Genomic DNA, 23,727 nt, shown 5'->3' on the forward strand with positions numbered 1-23,727 from the left:
CTGTTTCCATGATCCAATCACCTCCCACCAGGTCCCTCCCCCAACACTGAGGATTACAATTCAACATGAAATTTAAGTGAGGAATCAAAGCATATCAGCTTAGTACCTGGGTGAGGAAATAATCTGTACAACAAAACCTCATGACAAAAATTGACCTATATAACAAACCTGCACATGTACCCAAAACCTAAAGTAAGAGTTAAAAAAAATTATACAGGAGTACACTTAGAAGGCATAGTTTCTGAATTCTAAATCATTATTCATAAATATTTTACCCAATATTTTTATTTGCATATTTCCTATAAAAAATAATAGATCAAAGACTTCTAATTGTTAAAAAAAAAAAAAAAAGCAAGCTGCTAATATTTATTGTGCCTTTACTCTTTGCCAGGCTTTATTAAAGGCTTTACCTGTGTTACACTGTTTAACTCTCCAAATAACTCTACAATATAGTTACAGTTATTGTTTCTGAGAGAGGATGGAACTGAGGCTCTATAAGGTCAAGTCACTTGATCTAGGCCAGTAGTTCTATTTTTAACATGCTTATGAAACACCTTAAAAAGTTATTAAAAGATTCCCTGATTTCAACACCAGATGATCTAATTCAGCCCAATAATTTGCTTATGCTTCTGGTCAGACGACCACACTTTGAAAACTACTGCTCTCCTAATTGTCTGAGTTCTGAGACTTTAATCAACACATTTAGAGTTACAAAACATACGTTTTGTGATGTTCATTCAGTAGATATTGATTGATGCTGAATCCAAATCACATCAAACTAAATTATTCATGTACCATGACAGACAGGAATCCTAAAGGCATTTTTATAAAAGACATTTGCCTCTAATCCTTAAGGACAGACACTTAAGTAGCTCATTTTGGTACATAGAAATTAGATTTCAATACTAAACTCTACTCACTTTTCTCAAAGCATATTAAATCAGCAAATAGTTTGTATCAAGCATCATCGTAAATGAATTAAAATTGTTTTGTTTTAAATAATAAACTTTAAAAGCGAGAGATTTAATAGATTCCCAAATTGATAAAGCTAATTAGTGCCAGATTCTACCACACCCTATTTTCAGTTTCCTTGAATGAGTAGTATGTTAACAACTCCCCTTGGTCCTCCAATATAATTTTTCCCCATATTTTATTTAGGTACGTGACTACTGATAATTAACAATGGAATTTAAATTCACCAGGAGCTCTCGCATCTAGGCATGGGACCAAGGCTAAGTTCCAGTCAATGGGATGTAAGTAGAAATGATGTGCGTAACGTTAAGAATCAGTTTTTCAGAGAGATAATTTATCTTTCTTTTCTCTTTCTTGTCTTTGATGGCATCTTCAACCTTTCTGGACTACAGCACCTGCCAACTGACCCCACATCATGGCTCCGACGCTGGCTTCATCACATATCTTCTCTCTTAGTCCCTTCGGCTCTCAGGGTGAAATAGCTTAACAAAATTGCTGACCTAGGTGCCTCAGCATTGTTTCTTTGTCATAGTCTCTGTATTATCTTATTTTGAGCCATTCTTTTCCTGCAAAGATCCTAACTGAATGAGATAATACCTACCTCATAAGCTATTTGTAAGGTTTAAATAAATCAATGCATATTTAATACATGAAGCTGTGCCTAGTTTATAGTAATTACTAAAAAAAGTTACTTATTTCTCCATCCAAAACATACACACAATAGTATATCCTTCATGAGTACTTCTTGTGGACTAAAAGGCAGTGTCTTTAAAGTGTTTTGCAGTCTCTGACAAAACTACACTATTACTCTTACTCAAGGTTTTAATTGATTGTATGTACACAAGGTTAGTTTGTATGAGCTTTGGAAAGACGAGAAATTCAAAGCGGAACAGTGAAGGGAGGAAAGTGTATGTTCCACTAATAAAATAAATATTAGTTCCTGTAATCAGATTGTGAGTGACAGTGAAGTCCAGTGGACCTATTTTGCCATCCGACAGATGGCTGAGAAGTTGCTGGTGTGGCAAGCAAGCAGTGCAATTGCTAACTCTGACTGCAAAATGGCAGACTCATTTGCTTGGGGGGCCAGAATGAGGGATGGTTCACATGGGAAGCACAAAGTCACCCTTGATGAAAGTTCAGAGAAGAAAGAGATCATCAAACTTACTCTAATTACCAAAAGGTGATGACATTAGAGGAAGAATTAGAGTTGGAAATAGTACTTTTGGTAGACAGGACTGATTTCTAAGAAAGTCCATACTCATGCGATACAAAGACAGTTTGTGGGCCCCAAGGCAGAGTAGCTGCCTCAGGTGGGCAAGTGGCTAAAGTTCACCAAGCAATGTGGCCCAAAACTCACATAGACACTATGCCTACCTGCATCCCATGATGCCAGGAGAACCACATTTCCATGGCAAGGGACAGTGAACAGAGAGGAGCCAACATGGAAATGAAAAAGAGTTATAAACAAAAAGAAAACAAGAGAGGAACCTTCAGGGTAACAGAATCAGTCACTCTTGAATATGTGACAGAGTAGAAGGTTATACCTCTTATATCTGGATATTGAAATTCCATTTCTAGGCTCTGGACCGTACTTCTTTGAAGGTTACAAATATCAATAGCTCAGTTGGATCTCAGATTGGAGCTATTATGGGTTGAATCGCACCCCTCCGAAATTCACATGTTGAAGTCCTAACTCCCAGTATCTCAAAATGTGACCTTATTCAGAGGCAGGGTATTTATAGAGATAAGCAAGTTAAAATGAGGCCATTGGGGTGGACTTTAAGCCAATAAAAAGGGGAAATTTGGAGACAGATTCACCCAAAGAGACAATGCGTGTGAAGAGAGAGGCAGAGATTGAAGTGATGCTTCTACTAGCCCAGGAACACAAAGATTGCCAGGAAACCTCCAGAGGCTAGGTGACAGGCAGGGAACAGATTCTTCCTCACGACGCTCCAAAGGACCTAATCCTGCTGATACCCTGATTGTTTAATTCTAGCCTCCAGAACTGTGAGACAATAAATTTATGTTGTATGCCACCCAGTTTGTGGCACAATGTTTCAGCAACCCTAAGAAAACTAACACAGAAGCTGATAATAAAATCCCTGTATTAGTTAAGATTTTTAAAAAAATAAATGATGAAAACAAAACAAAATCCCTTTTATGAACTGAACTCTAAATGTGAAATGTGTAGGATCAGTAAATGAAACTCTCAGGAGTGTACATGTTCCGGACATATTTTGATTCAGGTGGTTAAATGATACTATCAGGAGTTTAACTCTAACTCTGGCTCTCGGTGCTACCTTGCTTCTGGGTTGGCTTTTTACCCTGGCGAGCTCTCTTCAAATGAAAATAAGATGGGACTTAACAATTCCAGCTTTAAGAAAGCTCAACCAGCAATTAGAGAAAGTTAAACAACCTCTTCTTTCTAAGGTTCATAGCAACATAGGTTTTACCTCCCATATTACCAGCGTTACTTAATTATTGCCAGTTACTTCACACAGCTGGAAACAACTTGGAAAGCTGTTTAACCAGAGGGGTAAGTGGATAAGAATAGTTGAAGAATTGGTAATTCATTCAGTGCGATTTCTCTCTTTTCTCTGTTATGGTGGAGACAAATATGCATATTTTTATTTGAGCATGAAAATCAAGAAGGAAAAGAAAGAAATTACAGGTAAGATATAAATTACAAATTTTTTTCTTAACTTTATTAAAGGTGTAGTGGTATTTCCAAAAGTATCTCTTCCTGAAAAGAGGAAGATTTTAGTGTTTAAAACATTTTGTAGAGAGGTTAGAAATCCTAGATTTAACCAATAAAACAACAGAAAAATAATTTAACATTTTGGGAACCCATCTATTCGTGTGTTAAAAGAAAAAGTAGTTGCATTGTCTGAGCAGGGACATGGATGGAGCTGGAGAAAATTATTCTTAGCAAACTAACAAAGGAACAGAAAACCAAATACTGCATGTTCTCTCTTATAAATAGGAGCTAAATGATGAGAACTCATGGACACACAGAGGGAAACAGCACACACTGGGGACCTGTCTGAGCATGGAGGGTGCAGAAGGGAGGGGATCAGGAAAAATAATTGATGGGTTCTAGGCTTAATACCTGGGTAATGAAACAATCTGTACAACAAACCACCATGACAGCAGTTTATCTATGTAACAAACCTGCACTTGTACCCCTGAACTTAAAATGAAATGATAGTAAAACAAAATTTAAAAATAGATATGCTATGATTTCTGTGATATATGTAGTTGGAGACACCAGAGATTTTATGCAGCCATGTTTTTGTTTGTTTGTTTGTTTGTTTTTGTAGCATTTATGTAAGCTTTTATTTTCAAATACTTTTTTATTAAAAATTTAAATTTAAGAAAGTATTAATTTTTAAAAATATTATCTTGATCAGTACTTGTTGCTGAGTGTTTTTAAAGTAGAATTTATGGAGAATAAAATTAGAATTGTCAACATAACTATGGTACAGAAACAACTATTTTTTTTTGTTTGTTTTTGTTTTTGTTTGTTTTTTGTTTTTTTTTGAGATGGAGTCTTGCTCATCGCCCAGGCTGGAGTGCAGTGGCGCGATCTGGGCTCACTGCAAGCTCCGCCTCCCGGGTTCCTGCCATTCTCCTGTCTCAGCATACGGAGTAGCTGGGACTACAGGCGCCTGCCACCGTGCCCAGCTAATTTTTTGTATTTTTAGCAAAGAAGGGGTTTCACAGTGTTAGCCAAGATGGTCTCCATCTCCTGACCTTGTGATCCGCCTGCCTCGGCCTCCCAAAGTACTGGGATTACAGGCATGAGCCACTGCGCCCGGACAGAAATAACTGTTGTTAATGTTATAATGTATTCTCTCTGAGCTATTTTTCTATAATATACCTATGCAACTTAGGAAGAGGACATGATATTGGCTTATTATTTAACCCTTGTATTAATGTCTCTTTGATTTTGTGTCCTTTGTTTTAACTTGCAACAGATATATTTGTGAGGAAGTAGGGAATTAATAATAGAGAAAGAAATTAACTTGGCAAATGTATTTTTCAACTTCTTTATCAGATTCAATTAAATGTACAAGTCACTTTCCTTTAGAGAGTTGCTTATCTAATGTATTCCAATAAGAAATTCATTAATGTGAATTAAATCATTTATTTCTAATGGTATTAGGGATAAAAATGTAACAGACTTTATCAGTCACACAAAGATAATAGGAAACAGGTAAGGACAGTAGACTGACAAAGGAAATGTATAACCTTCAAACAAAATTGACCACCAGAGAGGCACAACTATATGCATGAGCTCTGCATGCAGACAAGCAAATGGAACCGATAGGCATTTTACAGACATCTGATAAAATAAATGGCCGACAACGCTGCACAATAACTTCCCGTTGTGACCACTGCTTCCTTTCTTGAATGTATAATAATGGAGGCTTTTGAATGTGACACATTTATCCATTTGTGAAAATAATGTAACGCTAACATACATTATTTTAGCTGAAAATAATATCACAGTCCTGTTCTTGTATTTGATGGCAGAGGCTAAATAATAACACTTTCAAAGGGTGCTTACATACACATACACACACCCATACCCCACCTTAGTCATGCTGAAACATAAGAAACAATTGAAAAATAGTGTAAGTTAATTGGGGAAATTATATAGTGCAATTATAGAGTCTTATTGAAAATCATTTATATGCAAATATATTTATAGATGTGGACAATCTATAATAGGAAAACCTTATTCTGATTACTCTTAAATATATGAGTTTATTTATCTATTCTATTCAGTCTTCTACTGAATTCTGCATTACATTTGTATAGTAGATATACAAGGAAAAATGTTCAGTTGCCCCTCACTACTACTATAATGAAATTAAGTTCTGATGACAGAGTAGTATATTGAATAAAAAAGAATCTATCTGAAACTTTCATCAACTCATAATCAAAAAGCCATAGGAATGTATGTTGAAACACAGATAGTGTTTGTTCCTTCCAGTGAATAAAAATAGAAAATGTGGAGAAAAGAGCAGTGTCTAGGATAATACTTAGAGGAACTGGGTTAACATTTTCAATGAAAGCAATACAAGTATTATTGGGTCTTTAGAGACTAGAAACTACAACAAGAGAAACTGGCCATCAGGCTTAAGTAAAGAAGGCTGCTACCTGTATGCAGGAACTAGGATATTTCAAGCTTTTAAAGCAAGGAAAAGAACAGTGTTCACCATTCACTGAACAACTTAACCCGGATCACTTTCTGAATCCAATATGTGCTCTAAATTGCCCCCGGAATAATGTAGAAAGATACTTCATAGAAAAAGAGAGCACTCAAGTTATCTTAGGGCCTGGAATTATTCCAGTACTCAACAAAGAATCAGATCTCTACTCACTCAATTTACCAAATCCATTGCAAACAGACTGGGGACTACAGATGTAAAAGTAAGCCGATAACAATGGAAGTTAACCGTTTTCACTTAAATTGTTTTACAAAAATCAAACTTTTAATAGTACAGAATATAGATAATTAACACCATTTCAAAACACTTTGTTTTCCCTCCAAAGTCCCATAGCTCCCAGTCTATCTTAGTGGCATCAAAAGACCTCACATCTAAAGATCAAAATTTCAAAAGAAATACTACACCCCAATATACTGACAAAACATTGAAACTTATTTTTATATAGTGCTTAGCATTATAAAAAGCATTTGCAACCAAATTATGTCATCCTCATAACTATGTTTTGAGTTGGTGGAACACGTATTATCACCATTTTAAAGACAAAGGGATTAAGACCATGAAGTTAAATAAAATTATCAAGACTAATTTTTTTATTTTATTTATTTTTTATTCAAACACCAACGTGAACCAGATAAATTTTTTAAAATGATAATACTGTTACAACCAAGACTCAGTACTCTCTTTAGTATTTATATTATGTATTTTATATAAAATTACACAAAATTGCCATGAAATAATCAAATCCAGATATACTGTTTTGACTTTTGCTACAACTACACTTGTCTCCATAAAACAGAAAAGGCAATTAAGAAAAATGGTGTGCTCCTTCCTCAGACTGGGTTCTGGGAGTGAAAGAAAAAAAACATAAACTATAAGCACCTCATCCATGCTTCTGATCCTGTCTTCCGTTTCTGGTATGGTAGTACTGGAAGAAGGGAAATCAGGAACCGGCTTGTTTCTGCAGCATTGGAGAGGACTGTGGTTTGTTGAGGAATTAGGCACCTTAGCGCACTCTAAGAAAGGGAAGTAGGAAGCTTGGCTCTGGAGGCACAGCTTGCCCCATTAAATTGGTTCAAGGAAGGCCGGGCGCGGTGGCTCAAGCCTGTAATCCCAGCACTTTGGGAGGCCGAGACGGGCGGATCGCGAGGTCAGGAGATCGAGACCATCCTGGCTAACACAGTGAAACCCCGTCTCTACTAAAAAAATACAAAAAAATAGCCGGGCGAGGTGGCGGGCGCCTGTAGTCCCAGCTACTCAGGAGGCTGAGGCAGGAGAATGGCGCAAACCCAGGAGGCAGAGCTTGCAGTGAGCTGAGATCCGGCCACTGCACTCCAGCCTGGGCGACAGAGCGAGACTCCATCTCAAAAAAAAAAAATAAATAAATAAATAAAAAATAAAAAAATAAATTGGTTCAAGGAGACCCATCCCTATCCCTTACAACTTCTCACTCAAGAACAAGCTACTCAGTCAAAACAGTGGCCAGAATCTGACTAACTACGGTCCAGGAGGAATGACTATTAATTTTATTTCCCAACACATTCATGCTGAGATAAAAATCCTCAAGAAAAGTTCTTACCTTGAGAGTAAGGATGAAGATTTAATGTGACATTTGGGACATTTTATTTTTAGCTTTATGTCTAAAACACCCAAATAAGTAAGACTTGTTTCAATTTTAAATCATTTGTGCAAAGAAGGCTTAACTTGGTTTTTTGAAAGCCAGAAGAGATAGGAAAGGATTGAGATAAACTGTTGTTAATTTCTCAAGTCGACTCAGAAACCAATAATCAATTTCCTTTGAAGGCTGTGAACATACCAACAATATGTCAAATTATGTTCTCCTTCATTCAAATACCATGACTGTTTTCTTCCCCTGTGTGACAGAAGCATCTTTTTTCTGTGAAAGCAGCAGCATTCATCTTCTTAATCACGTCGCCAAAATTTTTCGGGTTGAATAGATTTTATTTCAATCTCGTTAAAGGCTTTCTTTTTTTTCAGAACCACTGACTGCCTACAGACACAGAAACCAGATTATCTGGGCTTGAATTCAGTGCCACAACTTGGGAACGTCATCTGAATTATGCGTGTGTCTTGATTTCCCCATTGTACAATGGTAATAATAGTAATCCTACTCTTGGGACTGATGAGAGGGATTCAGTTTACATGAGTATACTTAGAACAGTGACTTCTAATGTACTTAGATCAGTGACTTCCACAAACGATGCTGTAATTAGTGTTATATATTATTTTTATTTGTTGTTGTTATTTGTGTCTCTCTCATTCTAGGCCCATTCCAGAACCATCATTCTTGAATACTTTTCTTGGCATTCCTAGAACAACTGCACTATTGCATGTGTTCCTCTTAGTTTCTCCCATCATGTTTGCTGGAGTACAGCCACAAATAAATTTCTTAGAAAGAATGACTCAGATAACATTTCTGTGTTCTTGTCTGAAAATAACTTTTGTGTGCTGTGAACCTTTAATGCTGAGTGGCTGGAAATACTGGTATCCAATTATTTTCTATTAAAACTTAGAAGATGTTGCTTGTTTGTCCTCACCCATACTACATTAGTGATCAAAGTCTAGCCACTTGAATAGTTGTACATTTATTAGTGACAGGTCACTTTTCTCTGGAAACTTTTTTACAATGTCTTGGAATTTTTTTAAACTTTTTCCACTGAAAGTTTAGAAGACTTTATCAATATATGGACCTTTCTTCATTTTTTTTTTTCTATAGGCCCTTGGAGGACTATACAACCTAATGATTTTTTATTTTCTTCAACAATGAGAAATTAATTCGAATATTTCTTATGAAATATTTTTATCCATTTTTCTAATATTTTTATTAATATATCTTCTTCTTTTTAAAATTTATTTATAAAGAAAAGAGGTTTAATTGGCTCATAGTTCCACATGGCTGGGGAGGCCTCACTATCATGGCAGAAGGCAAAGAAGGAGCAAAGTCATGTCTTACATGGTGTACAGAAGGAGAAGTGCAGGGGAGCTCCCCTTTATAAATCCATCAGATCTTGTGAGACTTATTCACTATCATGAGAAGAGCATGGGAAAAACCAATCCCCATGATTCAATTACCTTCCACCAGGTCTCTCCCACACACATGGGAATTATTGGAGCTACGACTCAACACGAGATTTGGGTAGGGACACAGCCGAACCATATCATTCCACCCCAACCCCTCTCAAATCTCACATCCTCACATTTCAAAATATGGCTTCCTAACAGTCCCCCAAAGTCATAACTCATTTCAGCATTAACGCAAAAACCTACAGGCCAAAGTCTCATCTAAGACAAGGCAATTCCCTTCCACCTATGAGCCTGTAAAATCAAAAACAACCTCCTGGATTAATTTTCTATTAAAAAAATCTCTTTTTTTTCAATTTTTGAATTTTGCATTCAGCCAGACTTATATTTGGGTGTATGTGTTATGTGTGTGTGTATTTCTTTTATTTCAAAGGGCTTTTTCCTGGTCTCTAAATGTTGTCTGTTTATAGCATTTGATTCTTACTTTATAAATTTGTCTTTATATATCAAATATAATTTTTAAATTATCTTCTAATTCCTGAATTACCTTTGTAATTTTTGGGCTTTTGAATTAGCTATTCTGTTAGTCTTTCTTCTTATTGCTGTTAATGTTCTTCATTTGCTGAATTATCCTTAACCATTTATTTCTATTTTAAGAATTAGAAATTGGGTTAATCTAAATATTACATATAAATTTCCTCCACTGTTGTACATGTAAGTTCTTTTCCCTAATCAGTTGCCTCTTAAAATGGAAAGTTTGGCTAGATGCTTTGTGAAAAGGGATGACACTTGTCAACTAGTAGGCTTTGCTTCAGGTCTATGTGGTCTATTAGTTGTCAACTCACAGAGGTCAGAATATGAAGGGCATTAATTAAGGGTGGCAGCAACCATATCTCCAGTCCTAGTTATCTTTTAAATATGAGTCAAAACTTCAGTTATCATTTCAAACAATTTTTAAAAGATAAATAAGTGGCTACAGTTATAATATTTAGACTTCCCATGGCTATAACTTTATATTCAGATAGTAGTTTGTAAAATACCTTAGCAATCAGTAATCCCTTCAAAATCTGTTCTCTACTACTCTATAGGTCTGTGTGCAATAATTATACTTCCAATCACAAAACGAAAAAAACTTCAGAAAAGTGTCAGTGTTCAGGTAGCATTTTCTCTACTTCGTATATGGTTTCATATTGAATTTTGCATACTTGCATGAAGATTATTACAGAAGCCTCAAGTTACTGAGAATAATCACAAAGTGGCTAATATCATGACCATAATTGCTTAACTACAATGGATTAATAGAGCACAGTGATGTTTAGGAGAGAAGACTGTTCTATAGCCAATGACAAAACTGAGAGCTAGGAGCAGGCAGACTGTGTAATGATTGAGTAGTTCACGGCACATGCACTTGAAGGAGGACCAAAGGACCTGCTGTGAAGCGATTCCAAGGGTATGCAATTATCCGACTATGTACGATTGAGAAGGATGCCGTATAATGGGAATCACTAGAGAAGAGGTGAAGGAAGGTGAAGGCGGTAGTGAATCATGCAGAATGGAGTAGACTGAGTTACCCACAAGGTGCCTCCATTGGTGACTGAATGAGAATTGACTGGGGAAGTGCAGCATGGGTAACTTCCTTAGTCAAACCTGTGATAAATTAGAAGAAACATTTTTCTAAAAAGCAGCATCAGTATTTTCAATACTGACATAAAGCTCTTCATGAGAGACCGTGTTAACCGTGGAACATGGTTGGGAGTGTTGTGGTGGTGCTAGGGAGGTGGATGTGGTGGATGGGAGAGGCAATAGTCTTTTTCATGACTTTAAATATAAATATGTCCAGTAACTGCATGATACTAGTTGCTTTATGAAGGTAAATTAAATAAATTTTTAAGTAAAACAAATGTGAGGATCTATTATTGATAAAAAAGAGCTTTCTCAAAACCATATTGTATAAGAGAGGATATGAAGTTCATTGTACATGAAATTTCCCAGTCATAAGCGTGTAAAAAGCTAGGTTTTTAGTTTTAGCTCTCATTTTGTGGAAAAGCGAGAGCTTAGTCAATTCATAGCATAGAGAAAATACATGCTGAAGTCAAAGCAGAATTGTAAATAAATAAAAAGGACAGCTTAAAAGAATCTTATTTATAAGTGAAATCACAAGACAGGCTTTCATCATCAATCAAGACAACCGTCATCACAGTCCAAATAACCTGGTAATGGTCTGCGCACATGATCACCAGAGATAAAGCACGAAATCCCGACAGCCCTTTCTGAATGGCAATCACAGGACCCAGATGCCAGCCTTTGAAAGACCTTTTGTTAGCAGCAGGATCTGACTCACTGGCAGGCTTTTCAGTTTCCCTGGCAGCTTTGAAAGTTGCTTCTAAGTCAGTTATGTGATTAGGCTCTTCAGGGAGCCTGGTTTTGCTTATCTTTGTCTATGTTGTATCTTTGAAGAATGCAGCTTCTCACAAAGACAGGTAACTGTGCAGATCCCGTAAGTTTGGATTGCTATTTTTCCAGGAGTGAACTATCTCTTTTGTTAAACTAAAACATAATCAGTGTTCCAGAATATGCTTACCTAAGCAAAAATTCTGGATGGCTAGAGAACACAGGTTTCTTACATTTTGATTCTGGGTACCTGGTCTTTCTTCCTTCCTGGATTCTACTCCCATTTTAGAATTTCCAAAGATTCTTCTTTATCTTGTCATACCAATCACTTTCTCTAGAATCCATCTAAAACTATGTTTTATGGAAAAAATGAGAAAGAAACGGAAGTTCAAAAGAGAGGAAGAAAAAGGAATATTAAGAATGGTCATAGGAAATGTCTTTCTAATTACATCTTCATAGGTGTTTTGCAAATGCATTAATCCTGAAGACAGATGTGGTTTTAAAAAATGTTTAAATCACATAGAATTGAGGAAACTAACAAATAACCCTTCTCATTAAGCCTGACACCCATCAAAATAAGGCCCCTACAGCCTGTATTTCTTTGTACTCATACCTGTACACACAGGGAATAAAGGCAATAATGTTTAGAAAGGCAGTGTTGTATGCATCAGACCGAAATTTGATCTCTTTTCTATTTTGTTAGAATAAGTGACAAATTGTGCTCTGGTAACTTGGGAGAAAGATGTCAAAGTAACTTGCAAAAAAAGATCCAAGAGTCTGACAAAGTAATGAGATCCTAACAGTGCCTGACTGTGAATATTTGATACCACATGTGTGTTGTGTTATGTTTTGTCTTTACAGTGTCCCCTGGTCGATTTTATATAATCCATGGTTTTCTTCCTTGCTAATATATAATTTTGGAGTAGATTTAATTGAATTAATTTTATCATTTACTCAGGGCCCTGAGAGAACCAAATTTATATATGTATTATTATAATTGCCTTCAGTTAAAGTATGTTGTATCTTATTTAAAGAACTTAAAAGCAATGGAAAATAATATATTATTTTGCATATACGTTGCATAATTTATTTTGTATTGCTACAAATTCAAAATAATATACCAAGGATACATATGATAAAATAGCAGCTTAAATTAAAATTTAACACATATAACAATTAAATTATCATTGCTTTTATTAGTAAAAATGTTCTCCCTTATCTCCTAAGAGCCATCGACATTTGAACAACAGTGCATTTTGATTTATTTATTAAAGTATGGGTTGTCACGAACTTAAAAATGAAATAATAATACCGGGCCACATCTCTTCACCCTCAATACTGTGGCATTGCGAGATAGATATATATATACATTTTTTTTTTCTCCTTTATCATCTGGCAAAGAGGGTCTGCCTAGTTAGAGCAGAGGTTGTTCTCACTGGCTCCAAGGGTGGAAGCAGATGTGTTCAGCCTTAGGACCCTTCATCCTTAGCCAAGGGTACTGAGAAAATTACAAATGAGACAGACTTGATCTTCAACTAGGGAGTCAGTGCTCATCAATCTTAACCATCAGGCCATCCCCTGCTAGATTTTTCAGCCAGATCAGCTTGGGAGAAGTTTAAGCAGAATTTTTATCCCATTTTTTTTCTCTTATATTATTTTTGCTGGTATTGTAAGAAAAGGTAGGGAGAAATTTAAATAGTAAGTCTTTATTCAGAAAATGTACTTTATCATTTCCAAAAGCCCTCAGCACAACTGAATGGGAATATTAACAGAGGACTATGTAACGTGTGAGCTATATTGTCACTTCAACGTGGTTTCTTTAGAAAGCCTTAATTTAACATTTGGCTGAAGAAGAGAGAAATTGTCCCCTCGGAAGGGCACAGGGCACAGATACTAATGCAGCATTTCAGCATAGTACGTTCTGGATTGACTTTCAGAGACCTAGGCATTTAAAGATAATATGGCTAAGAGCAGAAATTTTATGTTTTTAAGTGTGGGAAAACATTTTTCTTTTGTGTTTAAAAGCAGAATTTCATCTCATTTGAACGATGGCAATTGCAACAACAAACATATTAATAAAATTATGCTCATTTTCTTTTATTTTCATCCTGTCCAATATGATCTTACTACTTTCCATTATACAACTTGTTTATTTTTAAGTACAGTTACTACTCCAAGTTGCTCAGTTGCATCCAAACTTTAAAAATTAAGCAAAACCCCATATTATTTTGGTATTAATATCAAATATTTATATGTTTTACTTTATTATAATCTTTCCAGGTACCACGTTATTTGAACCTCATATAGATGATATAGGGTACCTAAAGGAAAAGATGATTATCCTAGTCTTACACACATGGGAATAAATGTTCAGAAAGATTCAGTCACTTCCCCAAGCTAGTAACTGAAATTGCCAGGATCTGATGGTTTCCACACCTAAAGCTAGAGATCTCTGAGCGGCGTGTTCCAATATTTTTATCTCCTCAGGTTTTAGGCTGCCAGGCAGAGTTTATGTGCCATTAATCATCTAGCCAGTTGTCTTTATCTGTGAGTAACTTCATTCTTTAGACCTGTGGGCCATACACAGATTGTCATTTTTATATGTATCCCTTAACAGAAATATACTTGGAAAGTATTGCTATAGGCTACCAGTGTCTCCTAGAGACATTTACCTAAATAAGTGTTCTCTATTCTAAATACATCCTAATATTGAGTTATTAAGTCTTATCATGTGGCCTTACCTACAGTGCAATTCTCTCTTTAGATCATATACCAATTCTTGACCACATATCTCTTACTATATTTCAAGAAGAAACAGGTAAATAAATATCTCTGTATATACTTCAGGAAGATAGAGAAATGGATGAATAGATATATCATCGATCGATAGATAGATAGATAGATAGATAGATAGATAGATAGATGTAGATACAGACTATGCTTGTAGTTCTAAATCCACATAAGTGTCCAATTAATTACTATTTTCTTCTCAAGTTGAAGTTCAGCATACCTTTGGATGCTATGGCAATAATTAAGGTTCTTATACACTCAATGAAAGTAACAAAAAGGTAACTTTTGAATGTTGTTTTACCATTCACAATTTACTGGGTACTTTTATGTGTGTTTTTTAAGTTTTCACAAGAATTTTGTGAATCATCCGTTATTCCATGACTATCCCTAAGTTTCAAATGAGAAAGTGTTTGTTTGTTAGATATAGTTCCTTTTACAGTTACTTTAAGTTCATTATCAGCCTAGACCTTCCTAAATGTTCTGAGGAATGATCCTGACTAGCCATCTCATTTCTGCCAAATGAATGCTTCCACTAATATTTATTATTTGGTCTCCTTGTAATAACTCACAAAACTCTTAGAATATATTGTTTTCTCTTTCTTGACTAACATATCCTGAGACTAACTGAGGTATTCAGCTATCCCTAGCTAGGGTCATTAGTTCCACCTACATCCTCAAACTTTCAGAATCCTCATCTCCACCTAAAGTAAAGGATTTAAAAATAGACCACAGTTTTCAATATAAAATTTGCTTAATAACACAGAACTATTATAAGATATAATTCCTACCAAGGAGAAGAGATGGTCATTTCATCACACAAAGCCTTTATAATTGGTATCTCTCCATTCGCAGTGCATTTGCTAATAATCCCCTTAAGATTAGAGGGTGACAAGCTCACAGCAGTGAACAAGGAGCACACAGTATCAAATGGGAATCGTGAGGACAGAAAATCACATGACTAGAATAGATTCAGAATCCTGGGCTGCTTTACTTACCACCCAACATTCTGCCTTTCAGCAAAAATAGTGCCATAATGTGCTCCACAGGCCCAAAGTCACACTCAATCCCCATTCTCACATAAATATTTCATATTAAAGAAACCCCTTCAGAGCCTCAGAGTTCACACAAGCTTCTTTCAAAATGACAGATGACCCTCTGCCCTACGGAGACTGATTTCACTGACTGCCTCAGTGTAAGTTTTGGAAAGAGCATCCTGTGATGAATTTCAGTACCAACAGTTATTCTGCTGTTCACTAGCCTAATAGCCAGGCAGCAATGAAGAGCCTTGACACCAAATTCCTAGCCTTAGGTTGAGCAGTCAGGACAGCAATCTCCTTGAACGTCTGGTAGACACTTCCCTGCCTTAGTCCTTGATATGTGGCAGATTATTAACTTCAGAATTGTCAGAATGACAAACAAGGAGAAAGCACACTCTGAAGAGTGCTTGATATTAGGAATGTCTTGTTTTTAATGTTAGTCAGGGACTTTAAAAAGCTTATATTCTAACTGACCATTATATTATAGTTAACAATGCTGACCTAAAAACACCAATAGTCTCAAGTCAGTTCTTTACCAAAATATCTGTATTCTTGGACAGACACCGAAAGCCTTTCATCTTTGTAAACTTTCAGCTCTTCTACATCCAACATCAGACACGTTTACACATCTTATTCTACCAGATCCAACATAACAGAAAAGTGGTGGAAAGAGATAAGGCAATGAGTTGGTATTTACAAAGCATTTTCCTGTTTTATCCATCCATTCATTCATTTATTCAGTTAATCATCAGTATTCAATGGGCATCTATTATATGCTAGTCAGTGGTATGGTTATGGAATGGTAAGATAAATTTACATTCTATGAGCAGACCCAAGTCTAGTGGGGTTATAGGGAGTGTGTGTGTGTGTGTGTGCGCGCAAAATAGTATTAATAGGTAACCATGAGTCAGATATAATGTAGGACTTCATAACCATAAAATACACACACACACACACACACACACACACACACACACACACTCATATACTTTTCTAACTTTGATTGGAAGCTAATGAAAATATCTGAGCAGGAAAAGAGCATGATCAGATTTGCTTTGCAGACATACCTCTTTGGCTACACTGTGTAGAATGTGAAAAAATAGAAAAGTGGAGCAACCAGTTGGGAGTTCAAGATGACAGTGTTGGAGCGAACTGAAGGTATTTAGGACTAGGGTGAGATTGTCAAGGGAGTTAAAAATTTACCAGTTTTGAACAAATTTTGAAGTTAGATCTAAGAGAAGTGAATGTGGAGCTTGAGAAAACAATCCAGAAAAGCTCTTAAATTTCTCTAAACAGCTGGATGGCTGGTGCTACGTGCTGAATTTAGAAGAACTTAAGAGATGGCAGCAACTAAGAGTTCTATGTTAGGTCTAGAATTATGAATGTCTTGTAGACATGCAGTGGAATTATTACATTGGCAGTTGGATATACAGATCAGAGAGAGGTTCAGGATGAAGTTGCAAATTGAAGATTCATCCATCTACCATATAGGTGATATTTAAATCTATGAGATTAAGTAAAATCACTTATGGGGTGAAAGTAGACAGAGAAGTGAAGTCTAAGGGTTGAACGTTGGAGCACTTAGAAATGCTAAGTGAAGAGGTTGATTCATGAAAGGAGACTAAGTCATGAGTAAAATAAGAGGAAAATCAGGATAGTGTGTTTTTTTGTTCATATTCATTTTGGCTGCATGAATCATTTTGAGGAGTGTGTGGTAGTGTTACCTCCAATAACAAGTTACCATAGTTCATCTAGTCTAACATGGCCTTTGTTTTCCGCATTTACATAACTGATATCAGTATGCATCTTGTAATACTGGCATCTTCAGATTGTGTCACAATTTAATTGGCAGAGTTTTTTAATGCTGGTACATAAAATAATAGTACATTTTGTAATTTGTATCCAAATTTTATTGGATCTAATTCTTTTAGATCCAATGAAATTTAATAAGATGACTATACAACACAGCACAAACACAGGTTAGAGATATTTCTCTCTTTCTCTGTTTCTCACTGTCTCTTGTTGTCTCTCTCTCTCCATTACCATTACCATATTTAAGTATTTGAATACTTAAGGATTCTTGAGAATTTCTTAAGAGAAAATTTATTTTCCTAATCGAAAATAATAAGTAAGCAACAAATTAATGAGTTCCTACATGGGATATTTGAGAAGAAGGATAAATTCCCATGGTATATTATCAGTGTGTTTATCATCACATATAATACTTTATAAAGGGAGGATAAATATACAGATGTTCCTTGAATTACAGTGGGGTTACATTCCAATAAACCCATTTTAAGTTGAAATATTATAAATAAAAATGTATTTAATACACCTAACCCACCAAACATGATAGCTTAGCCTCACCTACTATAAATGTGCCCAGAACACTTCGTAGCCTACAGTTGGGCAAAATCATCTCATGACACAGTACACTGTGGAGTGTCAGTTGTTTACGCTCATGACTGTAGCTGACTGGAAGCTAAGGCTCACAACTGTGGCCTAGCATCTTAAGAATATCGTACCACACATCCCTAGCCTGGGGAAAGATCAAAATTCAAAATTTGAAATACAGTTTCTACTGAATAAATACCCCTTTTGCACCATCATAAAATAGAACAATTCAAAGTCAAACCATTATAAACTGGGGACTATCGGTGTTATGCTCCGATTATAAATCCATCAAATGAAAATTTACTCTGTTATTTATCAAGCAAATACATTTAAACTATTCTTATAAATTTCACAACTAAAACATATCTTGATAAAATATTAATGATTACTTTCGGTTTACTAGAAATAAAACTATGGCACATGCGAGAACATTGATAACTTATTCATAGTAATTTTGCAACAAAATTGTATCTCCAAATATTTAATAATTGCTCTTATAATGAAAATTGGCCTTGGAAATGAATGTAAACGCTACAGCTATCCAAAATTGTTATGTAACTTGAAGTAGTAAACAACTCATTATTTTACCAAAAAGTAGTAAGCTGTATATAGTCATTGTACATTTGTCATACATAGGAGTTGTTTTTTCATTGTGACAAACTGATATTCCTGCCTAAGTTAAATATTGAAAAATTATCAGCAAAATATTTCATGAAGTATATGGATGTGGAGAATACCAATATTTGCAACTCATTCCTGCTACCAATAATTTTTAAATGGAGATAAGTAAATAGGATACTGCTGGATTGGGGACTGTTTTATGATTTTCTTGCAGTTCGTTTTCATTAGGTTATTAAGTTGTTACTCTGTTTCAAAGTTGAGGATGAACGATTACCCTGGTTTACTGTTTTGTAAACAAGTATTCCTGTCAGTGACACTAAATTGTTCAGCTGCAGTAATGAGTCAAAGATCAATTAAGTGTAAGACCCATAATGGATCAAGGCAGATTTTTTTTTTCCCCAATCCATTTGAATTTAGAAAGAGACAGCCTGGTTTAATCTGTCTTCTGAAACGCAAGGTCAGCAGACTGGAGGATATCAGCTGCCACTCTTTTTGACATCTCCAATCAATCAACCTTGATTAGCCATGGAACTGGACTTCAGAGTTAAGAAAATGATGTTTCTTGCCTCCTCTACTAATGCTTGAGTTGAAAGCAAAATGCATCTTGATTTTAAATTTTAAACAAATTTTGAAGTCCAATTTTTATGTATTATTCAAGCCTTGCCTGTAAGACCCATAAATTCACAAAGTTAAAATGTATTTCAATAAAGAGCTAGACAGCTTTATTCTTATTTAAAAATACAATTACATTTCTTTTTTATTATATTTTAAATTGCAATGTAAATATAACTTAAAAATATTTATCTCACAGAATTATTTTCATCCAAACATCATATTTATAGCTACAGAGAAAGTGACCTCTAATTAGATGAAATTTTAAAAAAAAGTCTGCAGGGTATGTTTCCCCAATGACCATGAAAACAATTTGCATTTCAGGGATTAGAGTATATATTTTTATTAGAAGAACGACAAGTCCAAATGAAACCCAGACAATCTGACTACAAAGCCAAAGCTAAGCAGAGCAATGGAAACAAAACCATCTGGAATATTTGGCATCATGCTCATAGAATACCCAAAATTGGAAATGGGTCACTTTGTTTTGTTGAAGTTGGGGTGTGTGTGTACGTGTGTGTGTGTGTGTGTGTGTGTGTGTGTGTGTGTGTGTGTGTGTGTTTGTCTAACAGGGACACTTTGTTTTCTTTCTTTTCTTTGGTGATGTTTTCCCGGTATGCCCGGATTTGTTCTATGTAAAGGTTATGTAATTTATCTCTGAGTATGACTGCATCATCTCCTTCTTCTCTCTGACCTCTCATCCCATTTCGGACTTTTTTTTTCTATGACCTTGGCCTTGTTCTTTGTTTTGCCTAGGCCATGTTAACATAATCCACTAACATATTTTATTTGAGTGAATCCATTTTGTTTTGCTTAAAATATTGGGTTATATGCTTCAACTCTCCATTTAACACTTGTGAACAATTTGTTTTTACCATATTCTCCAGCAATAAAATGTGTGGTCTTTTGCAGTCAGTATTTGTATTGAGAAATTTAATATGCTTCACATTACTTTAAAAAGGCACACTTTCTTTCCATTTGAAATTTGGCAGAAATTTGGCGAGGTGAGTTCTATTACCTGTCCACAAGTTTCCCATTTTCTACTTAATACTATTAGAGGAGTTCCTGCTTCAAGTTTTGGGAACTTTGATTGCTTCAAGTTTTGGGAACCTTGCTTGCCATTTCCTGTGACCTCTCTATAGGTGATTTATGAAACATAACCATAGTTTGCATGTTTACAAAATGTTTATGCAGGCGTTTCTTCATGGTTTCTACATGACAAATAAAGATTCAAATTTTCTTGTGAATTGGTTTCTAGATGTATTGCCTATGAAGATCTGGGGAAATTCTATACAATCTTACAGTTCCTGTTCCCTAGGATGTCTATTGAAAAGTTTACTCCTCATCTCCAATGTTGCAGACGCAATAAATAAAATAAAGTGGCAAAATGATGACAAAGACACCAGTAACCTAGTATGAGTCTTGCTGTGGCTGGGAAAAGAAAAGATAAATCTTTCATATCCATATTTTTACAGGGTCATTTTCATTAAAAAATTACTTCTGGCTATAATGCTAAGATGAATTGATTAGTCAGGCTAGTGTATTATAAGTACAAAAAAAGACGAATGGAAAACAACATAGCATTGAGTATCAACATGGGTCAAAACACAATAATCTCACTCTGGAGAAAAAAAGTAGTCCAAAGATCCAAATGAGGATGACAAGTCATAGTGAGAAGCATAGGGAAGTAGAGTCAAATCTACTAAGCAAAAGTCAGCAAGGGTAGTTACAGAGGTTGAATAAGTTGAAGAGAAAGGAAAAAGTGTTATAAGTTAAGATGAAGGTGTCTGGGAATGCTAACTTCAATGATTTGATGGGTATTTGTAACTCCACCTGACTGTAGCTTATAAGTTACCTTTTGGGGATTGAATAACCTATGGCCTGATAAACTACATGTATGACTATCTCACAGAGAAGATAGAGGATAATAACTGCTCTGCCTCCCATCATTGCTTGAAAGTATGTTATCAAATGTCCCTTTTTCAGATTATAGTCACTAATGTTAATTATTAAATCATTAAACATATGAAACTTTCTTTCATTGGCAGAATAAACCATAGGCTTGGATATATAAGTGATCTTCAAAATATTTGTGGAAAATGTGTATTATGAAAAAAGTATGTATGGATTTCCATTTTCTGACCAAAATAAACTCCTGCTAACTTATTATAATATGTCTGAACAGAATATAGTTTGAGACATTAAGAAGAATAACACATCAATTTGAAAAGAGCCTCTATAAGAGCAACGTTAATCTGCTACAACTGAAGCAAGAACAAACATCAAATGTGCGGTGAAGCTTGAGTGGATGAAAGGTGAACTCATCAATTCTTTACAAAAAGTTTATGGGAAAAATGCCCCATATAAATCAGTAGTTTATAGAAACTTATTTTAAGAAGGGTTGAGACGATGTTAAAGATGAAGCCTACAGTGGCAAACCATCCCCATCAATTTGCAAGAAAAAAAAAATTTGTCGGTTCTCAAATTGAATAGGACTGGCAACTCACGGCAGAAACAATAGCCAGTATCATAGACATCTCCATTGTTTGAGCTTACACAATTGTGACTGAAAAATTAAAACTGAGCAAAATTTCCACTGAATGTGTACCAAAACCATTGCACCCAGATCAACTATAGACAAGAGCAAAGTTTTCAATGGAAATTTTAAACAAGTAGGATCAAGATCCTGAAGTGTTTCTTCCAAGAATTGTAATAGGAGATGAAATATGGCTTTACCAATATGATCCTGAAGACAAAACACAATCAAAGCAATGGCTACCAAGAGGTGGACATGGTCCAGTCACAGCAAAAGTAGACTGGTCAGGAACAAAGGTCATAGCAATGTTTATTTTGTGTAATGCTCAAGGCATTTTCTTGTTGACTTTCTGAAGGGCCAAAGAACGGTAACATCTGCTTACTATGAGGGTGTTTTGAGAAAGTCAGTCAAAGCTTTAGCAGAAAAATATCCGAGACAGTCTTTCCAGAGAGTCCTTGTCCACCACAGCAATGCTTCTGCTAATTCCACTCCTTAAACTAGGGTAATTTTGCGAGAGTTCCGATGGGAAATCATTAGGCAACCACGTCACCATTCTGATTTGGCTCCTTCTGACTTCTTTTTGGTTCCTAATGTTAAGAAATATTTAAAGGGCATCTGTGTTTCTTTAGTTAATAATGTCAAAAAGACAGCATTGACATGGTTAACTTGCCAGGATCCTCGGTTATTTAGAGATGGAATAAATGGCTGGTATCATCACTTATAAAAGTGTATTACTTCGATGGAGTTTATATTGAAAAATAAAGTTTATTTTTTATTCTTATCTTTTACTTTTATTTTGGAGTTTATATTGAAAAATAAAGTTTATTTTTATGCTTATCTTTTACTTGTATTTTGTCACGAGCTTTTTGAAGCCTTCTTGTATATGCCTGTAAAATAGAAAATTCTATATGTTGTTGTAAAAATTTATTGCGTAACTCTTATATGCTAAGAGGAATATACCAGTGAAGTGGGACTCAGAAATAGAAAGATGAAACGCATAGTACTTTTCAAGAGCTTATAATATATGGTGAGAGGCAGAAAAAACAATAACCACTCAAATTGTTATTATGTTATTTATTGTGATAACTTCTGGGATGCATATGATAAGCACCTACTGTAGGCAGAATAAAACATCACACTAGATAATATCCAAGAAATAATGTGTGTACAAGAAGAATGCATGGCAAAACAGGTTCAATGTCATGAGAGTTCTGTCTTTGGACAGACAAAGGAGGAAAAAATCTCACTTCATTAGAGAATAAGGATATCTGGTTTATAAAGACTGGATGAAATAGAGAGAAAACCAAATAAGATGAACAGTAGGAGGTATAAAGAAGCAGATAATTTGAATAATACCAGATGTGTTTAGAGGTCGTAGTATCTTAGTTTAACTGGAGCACAGCATATGTGTTCAGAAAGAGAAGAAGGTGGGTATAGAATTAAAAGTGGAGAAACTCAATATTTTTGTGAGCCTTCAATATTTTGGCCATGCTGTAAACAAATTTACATAAATTACGTCATTTATCTTCCCAACCATACTATCAAGATAGGCATAATCATCACCAACTTAAAGATGAGGATTTTAAGAGACCCAGAGCAACTGTAACTTAATTTAAATCAAACAGATGTTTTGTGGGAAAACTAGAATTTGAAATAATATGTATTTTGTTCTTTTCATGACAACATGTTGCCTCATGGAAAAGTCAGATGAGACTAAAACACAAAATTATCTCTTTTTAATCAGGTTCCTGGGTTTGTGATAATTTATGTAATAAATTTTCTTTAATAGTGATTTAAGAAGCTCTAATCAAATTATTTTCACACTATTTCTTCCATTTCTTTCATTCATCATATGTTCTTGTTTTTAACAAGAAAGTGCAAATAAAAAATACTTGTCTTTTTTCCTAGCAGAATCAGAATTAAAATGTGGTAAGTCCTGTTTCAAAGCTTGGAATAGCGTGAGGTAGAGATAGACCTACAGTCTGCAGTGTTTTGTCAAAATCAGTGGCAGGCATGATATTAGTCATTTTTCAATAATATGCTAACTCATGGAAATTGCCTAACAATATTATATTATTGAGAGGAAAATAGCAATTAT

At 35.1% G+C, this 23,727-nt stretch overlaps 1 long non-coding RNA gene across 3 annotated transcripts in view; it reads right to left on the minus strand.

The window, feature by feature from the left end:
- Nucleotides 1–23,727, minus strand: part of LOC105475461 (uncharacterized) — a 143,351-nt gene that overhangs the window by 87,583 nt on the left and 32,041 nt on the right. The window lies entirely within an intron of this gene.

Source organism: Macaca nemestrina, chromosome 4 (assembly GCF_043159975.1).
Source record: "Macaca nemestrina isolate mMacNem1 chromosome 4, mMacNem.hap1, whole genome shotgun sequence".
Taxonomy (NCBI): domain Eukaryota; kingdom Metazoa; phylum Chordata; class Mammalia; order Primates; family Cercopithecidae; genus Macaca; species Macaca nemestrina.